The sequence below is a fragment of the Micropterus dolomieu genome, linkage group LG08, assembly GCF_021292245.1.
Source record: "Micropterus dolomieu isolate WLL.071019.BEF.003 ecotype Adirondacks linkage group LG08, ASM2129224v1, whole genome shotgun sequence".
Lineage (NCBI taxonomy): Eukaryota > Metazoa > Chordata > Actinopteri > Centrarchiformes > Centrarchidae > Micropterus > Micropterus dolomieu.
This window is the reverse complement of record NC_060157.1, coordinates 26,220,439-26,233,443: the sequence shown is the minus strand read 5'-3', so window position 1 is coordinate 26,233,443 and position 13,005 is coordinate 26,220,439. Positions and strand designations below refer to the sequence as shown.

At 40.6% G+C, this 13,005-nt stretch overlaps 1 long non-coding RNA gene across 1 annotated transcript; it reads left to right on the top strand.

The window, feature by feature from the left end:
- The first annotated feature begins 5,630 nt into the window (after window positions 1-5,630).
- LOC123975451 lies at window positions 5,631-7,603 on the top strand. Its single transcript, XR_006826060.1, has 4 exons — window positions 5,631-5,836; window positions 5,977-6,101; window positions 7,146-7,306; window positions 7,521-7,603. It is a non-coding gene; the product is annotated as an uncharacterized LOC123975451 (long non-coding RNA).
- Window positions 7,604-13,005: the final 5,402 nt, after the last annotated feature.

Here is a 13,005-nt window from a genome sequence, read left to right as displayed (position 1 = left end):
TTTTATTTGGGCAAAGCCAGAAGAGCTGTTTCTCAAAGCCTCTCCAGACTTTATTCTAAGCTAATAGACTCCGGGCTCTAGCTCCATAGTTAGCAGATAAACATCAGACTGATATCAATCTAATCCAACTTTCAGTAAGAAGAAGAGTGTTTCCCAAAATAAATGATTCCTTTAAGTATACTGTTTAGAAAACTGTCAAGAGGATGTTTGCATATCAGAGTCAACCCAGCATCAGAAGTCATTTTTCTTGTTTAAATAACAAACAGAGATATTCTATCTTGTATCAACTGATATGTGACTGTTAATGTAATATTTCATTTCAGGTATTTAAATGCATTTTTAGGGACATTTTTCTTATTTTCTACAGTGTACTCGATGAAAGCAGACTATATCCACATCATATTTCCTTTTTAAATTCCTCTTGACATTTGAATGTGAGCATGGCTAACGGGACAAAGATCTAAATCCATCGAGATATCATCCTTAATTCTAATAAACCAGGCAAATGATGCCATTTCTCAATTTTAAAACATCAGCAGTGGTGCTTTCTGTTATGGATTTAACTAGGGGCTTCTGTATGTGAAAGGCTGTTCTGATAAGTTCAGCTCACAGAGGCTGATTCTGCCTGATGACCTACAATTTTCCTCATTATACTGAAGAGAAATGGGGGTACTTAGAGGGGAAAGGGTGATTAGATTGATGATTACAGTAAACCTCTTTCATATTGTCTGCTGGGTACATAAGAGAAGCTGGGTGTGAGGATATGTGGTACTAAAGAGGATGAAAAGTGGGGGTGCAAAGAAGGAGAAAGGGGGTGACAATAGAGGAGATGACTAATGACTACAGAGGTTGGAGAGCAAAGAACAATGTAATGTATGGAGCAAATCCACCAGAAATGGTTTCTGGGAATTCAGTGATGAGATTCATTGGAAAGACATATTTAAGGCAGACTTTCAAGGTGAGGTATCGTAGAAAAAAAAGCGATAAGCAGAGTTTGCTGGCTGAAGAGCACTGAAGGCAGATTATGATAAACTGTTGTTGACTCCCGGCTTACAGCAGGTTGATTGTTCATCTGTCTGTTTTCCCCACAGACTATTGGACACAAAACCAATCCTCTTACATATACCCGGACTTGCAGCCATCTAATCCAGGGCCTCTTATTCCCAGTCCGTTCCACACAGTCATGGAGAACTGTGGATTTTTTCCCAATCTGCATGCATCAGTTATTGATTGGAAAACCTTAACTGAAAGCATTTACTATAACATGCAGAGAGTAGTACAAATGCATTTGTACTTTTTAGCACTTTTGGTTCCATTTTGCTGAAGTCTACTGATCAATGCCAGTAGAAACAGTCTTTTGAAAAAGGTTCTTCTGCACTCTTGGACTCAATCTGCTATAACCTTGAACCACAGACATGTATCAAGCTTTTGGTTTGCCAATAGGATGGAGACATGTAACGTAAAAATATACAAACAATTCAAAAGATATAGCGATTAAAATCCATCCATCCATTAAGTATAAAGCTAGAGCCAGGAGTTGATTAGCTCAGCTTAGCATCAAAATTGGAATTGTTAAAATGTGCCAACGCCTGTTAAGCTCACTAATTATGTGGTTATGTTGTTTCAAAACTATTTCTGGTCAGATCTGGCAATCTGATGACAAGACTCCAGAACGTCACTGCACCCAGTTGTTTTTACATTTCTGTTAGTCTACAGATACCATGAAAAAATACCATGTGTTGTGCAGGGAACTCAGATGTGCAAGCAAGGGATTTAAAAATTTTGTTTTGATGGAGCCAGGCTAGCTGTTTCCCCTTGCTTCCAGTTTTTATGCTAAGCTAAGCTTCATACTTTACCCACAGACATTTGTGGTGGTATGAGTGGTATTGATGTTCTCATCTAATTCCTGGCAAGAAAGCTAGTAGCATGGGTCCCAAAATGTCAAGCTATTTCTTTGATTTATGTGGACATAAGGTCAGAGGCACACGGAATAAAGTTTGTAAACAATTCAGAGTTGATTAAGTAGGATTTAATTTATTGAAGCTGTTAACACAACATACAGGAGACATAGAGCAACAGTATCATTCATTTTAAGTCGCGTTTGTGTCCACCTGACAAAAGTCCAATATTCACTCTCCTTTTTGCTCTGTTTTCTGTCTCCACCAACTCCTGAGGGGAATAACGGACTCATTAGCTGCTAAAGGATCCAATATGTTCACCAGCTAGTTGCTAACTTTGTCTGTTTGCTGTTTGCTGCTGGGCAAGTTGCATACAGTCGGTTTATCGGAGCTTTACCCACTGAAAAAAGCTGCCTGTGTAACAGTAGCCAGCTAGGCTGTGCAGTGAGTAAACCTCACTCCCCAATGCCTTAAGAGACATGCTAAAGACAGATGCTAGCGCCCATAAGTTTTAGACTTCTTGTTAGCGAGTCCGCCTCCCAGACCCCATGTCGGAAGTTTGAGTCCGGCTGTAAAGTACAACCTCGGGGCCGGTTACACCTGCTATGACTGAAAATAACGCTGATGAGAGCAGAGAGAGTGAACATCAACATTAAAGTTATGTAAAACCAAAACAATAAGCTGAAAGACTCTAAAATGCTCCAAAGAGCTGAGGGGAACTGCTGAGTACATTGGTCATTAGATGCACAATTTATGCAAATACATAGATAAGAGCATCCTTAACTACCTGATTAATTTGTCAAATGTCAATGCTATAAAGAATAGATAGACAGCTAAACTTCATCGCCAGTCCTTGGCAGGCAAAATCCACAAATGACATCAAATGTTCTAATTCAGACAGAGGTACAGAGAATAAGCATTGCATCACACAAAACTGAAAGCCCTTTCCATCATTATCAAAATACTCTTTGTACTTTGTGGTTAATAATCTCATGATTGCTTATGTTCCAGCCACGATTTCAATTGTGATTTAACACTACAGTAGAGCAATGTCTGATAGTGCTGAGTTTGTGTTCCAAAAGTTTGGAGCTCTAATAGAGAAAGCTGACTGGCCAAATTCAGTGGACCTGTGCTGTGCTACACAGTCGCCTCTGGTAGATACCTGATGTTATGTGAACATTTGACTGCGACACTTCTTGGATTTAACTTAGATTATAAGAGTAAAGCTGCCCAGATGTGGAGTACAGCTGTGTTTCAGAGGCAGGTGTCTTAGGTTTAGTGTAATCAAAGCGGAAATGTGAGCAGCCCTCATGGAGGGACTGAGGCCCGACGCACAACATTCATCACATGTATGTTATTAACACTTTAACTCCTTCACACCACGTGTACACGTCCTAGCTTTATGTAATGCTGTAACACTGTCCACTAACTAATGGTGGCATGTCCACATAGTTGTGTTGTGGTACCACTGTGAATCATAAGTAGTACTATTTTTCCCACTATTTCTTCTGTGTGAGTACTTTTCAAACATGTCCAAGTTTACATAAAGGACAGGAAAAATCAATAACAAAGTCCCTTTCTGTACAAACTTTCTAACATCAGTGCTTTTAGGAATTGTCTGTCTTTTTATCAAACTGGTTTCATCTGGCAAAACTCACCTAAGTAATAAAATAGATTTAGCAGATAACAGCTTTGGCTCTAATAACGTGTTGGCAAGCTGAACTGGCATCCACGTAGTAGATAGTCAAACCTCAGATGGCGAAAAACAATGCAGAAAAAGTGATAGAAATATCTTATTTATGGTTGTTTCATGTATTAGTGTGAGGAATGTTACAGCCTCCTCATCGTTCCACACAGGTGTGATGTTTTCAGCTCGTCAGTGGAAGCTTGAGTGATGTTTAAGTCACATGCTTCATGAACGTCATGATTTATACACTAAGTCTGTTTCCATTCCAATCCACCAACTTTTCTACCTCTATTTGAAGAGTAAGAAATGAAAACATTTGAAATGTCATTCGAAAATGAAAGCAATTGAAATCTCAGCCGACATGCAACTGTTGAAAATTAAGTTGAAGAGTTAAGGCCAATTTATACTTCTGTGCTGTAGGTACACCATGGCCAGACACGCACCTCTCCAAATATGTAACTACACGTTGCGGCGAAACAGCCTGCTAGAACCGTGATTCGTTGGCTTGGTAGCGTCACATTTCCTCCTACGCATTTCCAGCTCGGCCTTCGTCTTCTGCATCAATCGGTTCAAGGGTCGTACACACCAACTCCTTCGATGCCTTCTCTTGTTTCTGCATTTTAGTAATTTCACTAAAGTAACTGCTATTCAACATCCATCAGCTCCAACTCCAACATGCTCTGCTCAGTTTCATTCGCCATTGTTTGTAGTCAAGTCAAGTCGGCTTTGTGTATATAGCACATTTAAAAACAACAGGAGTTGACCAAAGTGCTTTCCAAGAACACAACACACACACAAATATAAGTATAAACAAACAAAAGAACAAAGAATATATACCATTATGTATCCAAATACACAATAACACACGAGTCCAGCAATACACAGCAATAAAAGGAATATGAGTATGAGGTGAGAGAGAACAATTAACAATAAGGGACAGAATCAGGTAAAAACCAGAGAAAAAAAGTAGGTCTTTAAATTAGATTTGAAGTTCTTAATGGTGAGGCAGGACTTGATATTAGATGGAAGACTATTCCAAAGGCTGGGTGCAGCAACAGAAAAGGCCCGGTCACCTTTAGTTGTAAGACATGAATAGGGTACTAAGAGGAGTTGTTGTGAAGATGACCTGAGCGACCTAGGCACAGAATATGGAATCAGCAAAACAGTAATGTATATTAAACACAAATAATAAAATTTTAAAATCAATTCTATATTTTACAGGTTACCAATTTGAACCATTTGTAGTCGAGAAAGTGTTGAATGGGTCAACCCCCACATACAGGGAATTACAGAGGTCTGGCCGTGAGGTGTGGAAGCCTACACCAATGAAGAAGAAGAAGAAACTTACAACAGTGGAACATAGAAACTACTAGACACCCACCCACAACGGCATGTAGTGGCGTAGACTCGGCTCAGAAGTACAAATTGGCCTTAAAAGATGAAAGCAGTTGAAGTGTCACTTTACATGTCAGTAGTAAAAGTTGTTCATTTCAGGTGAAGTGGAAGTGCTTTCAGGTGTTGAAATGAGGTGTGGAAATTGAATTGTCAGTTGATTGTCACTTATGCATGAGTTGTGAAAGACATCACAACTCCAGTCACACAGACATCCTAAATGAGCTGACCACTGTGAATGTTTGAATGAAGAAGTTATTGGGAAGTTTCCCCCAAAAAAAGTGTACAAAAGAAGAAGAAGAATACAGACATAAATATGAGTTTAAGAGTGTGGTTAACAGAATTTGGCACACATATTAACTTCAAACCTCCCTTCTGCCTCTATTAAAACACTTTTCTCTGTTTTGAAAATTGTCCTCATTTGAAAATGTTCTCATAAGAACGTTCCAGCAGTAACATTCAAGTCATTTACTTGTTTTTCTAAGTCAGTTCCATCAGTGGAATTGCTGCTATTCATACACCACAATGTAAGCTGAGGCAGAACAGAGGAACGGTGTGGAATTTCACTGGCGAGAGTGTGCGCGTCTGTATCTGCACGTGTGTGGGTGTGTGTGTTACTGACTGCTAGACAGTGTGTGCGCTGTATCTTTCTATCTGTGCATATATATGTGTGTGTCTCTCTACGGTTGTACTTCTGTAATGGTCACCTCCAGGCGAAAGAGAGCTAATATCACAGTGCATTGGTTTCTGTTCCTGGTCGGGACATGTTATTATAGCCTGTCGTGTTGTCATGCCCTCTACACTGCAGGGCCCTGTTCTCTCTGCTCCCTCTATCACATTCCCACATCACTAAAGCCAGGTAAGAGATCGGATCCAATTGCTGTTTCTGTCAGAGCTGAACATTACTGCTCCAAGACACACACAACCTTATTTTCCACCGTGTCTTTTTTTAGTTCTCTCTCAAAAATGATTAAATGATCTCCCTCCATTTTCTCATAGGAAAATGGTTTTATCATATCCCCCTCCACAGGGAGGTTCAGAGGTCAGGTTCTTCCTCAGAACTGCAGTCCTGGGACTGGAAGGGATTCAATGATGCATCAACAGGATGGATACTTGCCCAAAGTGTGAGTCAAACGCTGATCCTCTGGTTAACGTATGAGCTGTCAAACCAACAGGCTGAATATCTTCCCTCATTCATTCTGTCTACCCTCCTTTCCATTACATTTGCAAATAAATCAACTTAATTACTAATTTCACCTTGTTTCTAAAAACTAGTTTTGCACATATATGCCAAAGGCAAGAGACAATTTCACAACATAGGTCTGTTTATTTCAAGAATTTCCTTGAATTTTGTCATTTTCATGACACCACTAGGGTGATATGCTTATTTTGTCTATTTTCAAGGCAGTGTTACATGTTTGAAGAACATCCCTGAAACAAGTGAAACTGCAGGAAAACAAAGTGCTTCTGCTGAGCTCCTTTATCCAGAAACCATCTTTAGGTGCCTCTTAGTTAAGAATTGTTCATCCACAGAAAAATATTTTATTCAATCTCTCGCTGTACAGGCCTTGAGGCCATGAATGAAGCCTATGGGTTCTCTACTTCCACCTCTCTCCCTCTAAAATGCCTCATTAAAAATCTAACACATCAGGCTCCAACACACACACACACACACACACACACACACACACACACACACACACACACATGACTTAGAGGCTGAATCACCTGTGGCCATCACTGTGACATCAGCTGAAGGGAGTCAACTCTGAGCTACACACTCTCACAAATATACAAACATGCTTTTACATGCACAACAGCACAAGCATGCCGGTGTGAATGCACAGCTTACTTACACTTTCACATGCACCTGCACACAGACAGTCTCCCCAGGTCACAGGGAGTGTACATGAGGGTGTCTTATCAGCCCTAAAACATTTGCTGTCTGTACTCCCAGACAGAAAACTCTCAACAGATGCAACACTTGTGCAACTTTTAACACAATAAACTTCCTGTATTTTTCCATGAGTGTTTTAAGTTCCTCTGTATTCTTTTCTCTGTGTTTGCTCTTTTACTTCTTATTTTCAAACGTTATTCAGTCTGTTTAATCGTCACAGACGTCACTCTGTCTGGCTAACGGTTGCTCTTCCTCCTTTATGTTTATGCAGGAGAGGCTTTGTGGTGCAATCTGGGTGAACTGTGGGCTGCATAGGTCACATAGTTCAGTGTCTGACAGTTGACTCTTCAGGAGTACGGACCCGGGAAAAAAGGTCAAAATATGTTTTACAAGAGCTGAGTGATAGACGTCATCTTAATGAGACAGACAGTTGTAAGTATGTTGTTGACTGATTTATTTGTACATCCATCATTAAGTTTGTGTGTTAGGTCCTTCCTATGTGATTTAGTACAACTAGTTGCATCATTAAAAACTTGTCTCAGCTAGCACATACTTCAGTCATGTATAAATTGGAAGCTAGGAAATATTGGTAACCTATTTACTAACCTAGCTGATGTTATCTGGTCATTTTGTCTGACATTTTTAGAATATAATTTTGCAATTTGAGGTTGTTACGTTCCTCCGGAAGGTAAGTCCAGTGGGAGGAGGAGCAACAATATTTGAAATAAAACCGGGGCAAAAGAGGACAGAAAGTCAGGGTTATGTGCAAACTAAGGAGTATTTATTCAATATTCAACAAAGGAAAACCAACTCAAAACTACTTTCTCAAAAGGAGACAGCGAGCCTATAAGGTAAGGCAACAGTAACACTGGGTAAGTAACTGAGGGAGCAAGATTCGAAACTAAATGAACCGGAGGTGACCAGAAACTGTTCTGGACTCACGGAAGCTCTACGCTGATGTTCAACCCACTGGCTGAACAGGCTGCCTCTGTCCGCTGGGCTGGCAGTGGTCTGCTCACGGGTGTTGTCTTCAGTGTGGTCGCAACAGGTAGAAAGGGAAACAGACCACTGCTGTGAAAAAACCAAGCCTTCTTATGCTCCAGGCACTGAGTGGTGACCTGCTGCCACTCACTCATGCAGCTGAGGCATGGGGGGGAAGGGCCACTACCTGAGAGGGAGAAGGAACACACAACCCAACCCAAACACACGACCCTGGGGTCGTAACAAGGTATATTGTGAAATGTTATTTTAAAACCTTCCAGTTTACAGCTATTAACCTGTGTCAGGTCAAAAAAGTGTCAGGTGAGAGATGTTGACCACATCCCACTTCTTTTACTCTAAATGGGACATACATAAAGCAGCAAGGGCTACATCACAGTTACACCTGGCAGTAAGTGGGTGTACATATGTAATACCAACTATTCACTACACTTTGTGGTGCGACCCCTTTTAAGTTAGTGATGAGTGAATCTCCATTTGCTATACTTAGACACTTACAGTATAACTTGGCTAAGTTTGGCTAACATAAAAAGCTGGTGAAACCAGCTACTGTTGACAGCACTGCATCTGTGGACCTGAATGTTTTATGCAATAATATTTCTTCTGTGTAATTAAAATGGCATTGATCAAAGCTGACATGGAGCTGAATGCATTATGGCTGAAATATTTAATTTGCATCCCACATGATCGGTTTACCTGAAATGCATGATGTAATTATAACTGTTAAATCCATAAACACACACAAATAAGATAAGGAAAAAATGGAAAGGAGGCCTCTTGAGGTCCTTAATTAAAAATTGATGCTGTGCTCTTGGCTGTATCTGCTGAATATTTAATAGACAGTCTGATTTTTCTTTTTACATTGGCATCATTATGTGGCCCTGGGCATGTGGGACAGGAAGCCACTCTCCACTACTTCCTGTCTGATAATGGCGATCGGAGGAAACCGCACCAAAAGAAACAGGGCTGAGGAAGAGGGAAGGTGGAGCGTCAAGTTGCTGCTTGGTGATAAAACAAAAACAGGAGTGTTTGAGATAATTGGAGAAGAAGCTGTTTTATGGTTGCATTTAGAAAATACTATATTTACTCCCATTGTTCAGTTATTCTGGATGATGCAGTGACAAAACGGAACCTGCCACGCAATTGTCAGATCAAATCAAAAATGATAAAAGGCTGAGAAAGAGTGGATGTATGTCGAAAAAAGGATAATAGGAGAGAGGGGGGTATGGGATGATAGACAGTTTGAGAGAGCAGCAGTAAAAAGACCCAGACAGCAAGAAAAACATACAAAGATAGCACAGCAGCAACGGTGTCACAAGATCCAAGGACTTGTTTTGTCTTTGTGAGAATCAGAGAGAGGTGGAGGAGGGAGCCAGGAGCTACATGCGAATTTGTAAAAGAGAGTGAAAGACAAGGATGAAGTGTGTGCTGCTGTGTGTGAGATGCCTGGTGTGTGTGTTTGTGTGATAGAGGGTGGAGGGACTCCAGGGGAAAAGAACCTCGACTCAGTCTCCAAAAATCCCTTTCATGTGTGATTGGGGCTGTGCCGCTGTCTCCTCGTTATCTCCACACACAGGCCGGGTATCGCTTTCTCTGCGCTGGCTGACTCTGTAACCCACACAAGTGTCTGCAACACAACTTTGGCCTGCTTTCCTCAGCCCGCTTCCGCTGTCTAAACCCATTTGAATGAAAAGGATGAAAAGTAAATGGTTCAAAAAAATTCTCAGTGTTACCCCTGTTTTGTTATATTTACCTAAAACATGCATAAGCATTTGAATATTATTACCATATACGAAGCCCTACATTTTAACAAATTAAAAGGAGGAGGTGAGGATTAGATAAGACTTCTTAGAGCAGAGGCAATCACATAACCTGAGGTGACAAGTTATATAATCTAATAAACTTGATTATTAACTGAACCAAAGGTATCACACGATGGGAGCTGTCAGCCTATGCACTATACAAAAATCTCCACCTGCTGTAAAAAAAAACATATATATTTTGGACTTTCCTGAACTCAAGTGACCGAACTGGCTGTTAGGAGTGATCCATCCTGTGATTCAAAATGTTTTCACTCATATTGTTTAAGAAGATTTGTGAATCAGTGAAGTTATCTCCAACAGGGGCAGAACATGTGACAGTGGTAATATACAGCTGTGACTCAAATAAAGTGCACACATCAAAGTAAACTCACCACCAGAGTCTAAGGAGCTCCTGAATTGGACATCATCAAGTCACTGTCTTCTCTCTCTGCTGTTCAGCTAAAAGAGTAACTTAACAACCCCCCAATCTTGAGCTCCAGTGGTTCAACTTATGGTCTTGCTGCAGTGACATACAGGTGTACACGACGAACCCCGTGACATCACAGTTGTGCATGGTTAGAGGTGGTGAAACAGGCTTGAAACTTTCAACCAGTGTTGAACTGTGTGGAGGAGTCAGTGAAATAAAACTAGATGGTGCAACAGAGCCAATAAATTACAATACCTTCCTTCCACTCCCTTAAAGATGAGCACTTTCAAGACAGACACTGTCAACACCATGAATTTGCATGTGAACGTTCACCAAAGATCAACTTGACATTAAAGATTTGTGCGGATAAGTGAGACAATTCCACTGAAACAAATTGATTGTACTGTGAAATGTAGTTTTTTTAAATAAAGTGATTAATTATTAATTAAAGTGGTCATAATATATATATTTATATATATTATTTTCAGGGTCATAATTTTATTTTGGGGTTGTACCAGAATAGGTTTGTTGACTGCTGCGCTTCAGCTACTGACAGTGCATGCACAGTACTTAGATAAGGACCTCCAGCTAATCAGAAGCAGAGTAGGGCGGGTCCTGGCAAACCAGTAACCAGGGCTCCAGGTTCAGCTGTACATTTTCCTGAACCCGCTTTGCAACCTAGACTGGAGCAAGTGTTTCAGAGTGGCAAGTTATTCATTTGTAACAAAATGATCTTTCATACATAAAGTTTTAAATGTGCACTGTCTCTACATCAAGGTAAAAACTTAATGTGAGGGTGAGGTGAGGCAGCGGACAGATGTCTTGTTACTGTGTGTGCTGCAGTATGTTTCTCCAACGGTGTGTTTGAGGGCGTGCTACACTAGCCGCTAGGCAAGTGGTATGACATCTGTTACAAAGTGACGCTGATAGGTTACAATCGAGCTGTATTCAGGCAGTTCAGGAGCAGTGTTTCCTGTGGGAGATGGGAACTCCCATTGGGTGGACTTTTCAATTTGCATTACATGCACAAAAAGATATATAACACAATAAAGGAAATGGAAAACGACCTCTTTAATTTATACACGGTGGTCGAATGATGACATGGGAGACTTGCAAGAGGTAGATTAAAAACAGAACTATGAATATGTCTACTGATATAGTCCCTGGAACGGGTCAAGCTCCATTTCTTTTAAATGTCTTTTAAACCCCACACGCCCAGTGTGTAATGCAAGCTTTCCGTTAAAAATGTGTTGTCTCAAAGCCAAAGCTTAGATAACACTGATGACATCATTGTGACATAATCACGATTATTCTCAGACTTTACAAAGCTTCTCCGAGCCACAGAAGACATTAAACAACTATTGTCACAATGCTTACCATGATGAGTAAACAGATCTTCATGTGTAAATTGCCTTTATGAAACTGTAAGAGACATTTTTGTCTGCAGACCTCTGTTGTGCCACATATGTTTACTGACCCCCAACTTGTTTATCATCTACAAAGAGATGTTGATGGAAAAGTTTTGTAAAATCAGCTGTCACAATGACAAAAGCTCTTTACAGAAGTAAAACATAGTTACTGATCCACTGCAGGTGAATATCCTGGCGCTGTTAGGGTATTAATTGATAAAGTTAGAAGGCTGACTCATTCATCAGTGAAGACAGTGATTTGTCAGACTTTAGCAACAGTCATGCATCTACATAATCCTGTTAATCGCTCTCAGTCTTTCCAGCTCATTGCTTTGTCTCTCCCTCTCTCTTTCTCTCTGTCTTTCCTCCTCACTCTCTATCTTCTTTTTCTGCAACAGTGCAGTGTCAGTGGCTTACATAAGCACATGCGAACATGCGCAATAACTGAACTAGAAATTCAAATACCCGAACAAACTGGGAAGATGAAAAGACGGAAAAAAATTAAAAGAGAATCTTTAATTCTGATAAGAAGAAGACATTTGAGAGCATCTGTGTTGTGTGTTAAAAGGCCTAGTTTGGATGAGGCAGATTAATATTTTACTCTTCATCCCAGCCGTAATTCACCATATGCAGCTTACAATATAGTGGAAAACTAACTAAAACAAAGCCAAAAACCCACAAAGGTCTCAGAACATGAAAGGCTTTTCATAGGAGCCAGTTATGATGCATCCAAATGTTCTCATTGGACTCAAGTCATAAACAAATAAAGATATTCATATATCTCACCTTAAACCAGTGGCACCATCCCCTCCCCCTCCCCCACCCCCACCACAAACCCATCTACTGTACACTAATTCAGACACACAGACTCTAAAGGCTGCCAAATGTCAACTGTGATCTGGGGCATTTTCCTCACAGGCATGGCACAGACGCTTATGCACAGCCAGATGAGGTCCTGTATCCAGCCGAGCATGTGGTTTCCACGGTGACCCTAGTCTCTCTCCATCCCCACCAATAAAAATGCTGGAAAGCTGCAGCGGGGGGGTTTAGTGGAATGTCATGTGGTATTACCCCAAACAGAGTGCGTACTGGTGTTGTGTGTGTGTGTGTTTTAAAGGGTTTGAAAGGGCCTTGGAGGTTGTCTGGATGCTCTGGTGTGGTCATAAAACACACACAAAGAGACGGGGTTGTTTAATGTCCATTTATAGGCTGTCTTTTTTATCTGAGTGTGATTTAGGTTTAGTAGCCATTAACAGCAGCACACAGCGCCTGTGGGCTTTATTGCACTGATTACACAGGCTCATTGACTCTCTTTTTAAGTTCAAGTGTGGATGCACTGAGTGTTATTAGGTGCTATTTAAATGGACACATGTGGCCCTTAGCTTGTTTCTCGGTCAATGGCTATTGATGGTAATTGCCTTCACCAAAACACAAATAAAAGCATTCAAACATGATCTATACAAACATTCTTTTTAAAAGCAGTATGGCTAAATT